This window comes from Anneissia japonica, unplaced genomic scaffold (genome assembly GCF_011630105.1).
Source record: "Anneissia japonica isolate Jap-2015-1 unplaced genomic scaffold, ASM1163010v1 scaffold66363_len987_cov115, whole genome shotgun sequence".
Classification (NCBI taxonomy): Eukaryota; Metazoa; Echinodermata; class Crinoidea; order Comatulida; family Comatulidae; genus Anneissia; species Anneissia japonica.
The window spans coordinates 1-985 of record NW_022689895.1 but is presented as its reverse complement, the minus strand read 5'-3'; the positions used below and the strand labels follow the sequence as shown (position 1 = coordinate 985).

The following is a 985-nucleotide window of genomic DNA, read 5'->3' as shown; positions in this document are numbered from 1 at the left end:
TAAAATTTCAATTGAAACGGAATACAAGGCATGTACTAATAATTATGATTGTAGTAAAATACTTTTGATTAGACATGTTCTTGTTTTGAGGTCTTTTAAGTGCATTATTTTTACTCGGACCAAACCACACTAGTGCTAGTAGTATTGAAAACTCATGCTTTTTTATAATTTGACAGTTACTATAGTCAACTTTACCTTCAGTCGTTGGACGTTGGGTGTTACCAGAAGTTGTAGAAATGGTTGTGAGAGCTACAAAGTACAAATTATTTTCTTTTTTAAATACGTAATATTTTGTGTATTGCTTATTTTATCAAAAACAAAGATATAAAAATCCATATATAGTAGCATAACATTTCAATTGAAAGGGAATACAAGGAATGTACCAATAATTATTATTGTTGTAAAATATTTTAGTTTAGATATGTTCAGGTTGTGAGGACTTTTAAGCGCATTATTTTCACTGGGACCAAACAACACTGGTACTAGTAGTAGGCAAAACTCATTTGTTTTATAATTTGACAGTTATTATAGTCAACTTTACCTTCAGTAGTTGGCCGTTGGGTATCACCAGAAGTCGTAGTTATGGTTGTGAGAGCTACAAAGTACAAATTATTTTCTTTTTTAAATAAGTAATGATTTTTTGTTTTCTTAGTTTAAATTATCAAAATGGAAAAAATCCATATAAAAAATTTCAATTGAAATGGAATACGAGTTGTACACCAATAGTTTTGATTGTAGTATCGTTTGGTAGTTTAAATATGTTGCTGTTGTATAATTTGATAATTATTATAGTCAACTTTACCTTCAGTCGTTGTCCGTTTGGTATCACCAGAAGTTGTAGATATGGTTGTGAGAGCTACAAAGAACAAATTATTTACTTTTTTAAATAAGTAATGTTTTGTGTTTTCTCAGTATAAATTATCGAAAAGGAGAAAATCCATATACAAAATTTCAATTGAAATGGGATACAAGTTGTGCACCAATA

General features: G+C 28.8%; 1 long non-coding RNA gene across 1 annotated transcript; it reads right to left on the bottom strand.

The window, feature by feature from the left end:
• Positions 1-195: 195 nt before the first annotated feature.
• Positions 196-861, bottom strand: LOC117099849. Its single transcript, XR_004444028.1, has 3 exons — positions 803-861; positions 542-595; positions 196-249 (listed from the first exon to the last, which is right to left on the bottom strand). It is a non-coding gene; the product is annotated as an uncharacterized LOC117099849 (long non-coding RNA).
• Positions 862-985: the final 124 nt, after the last annotated feature.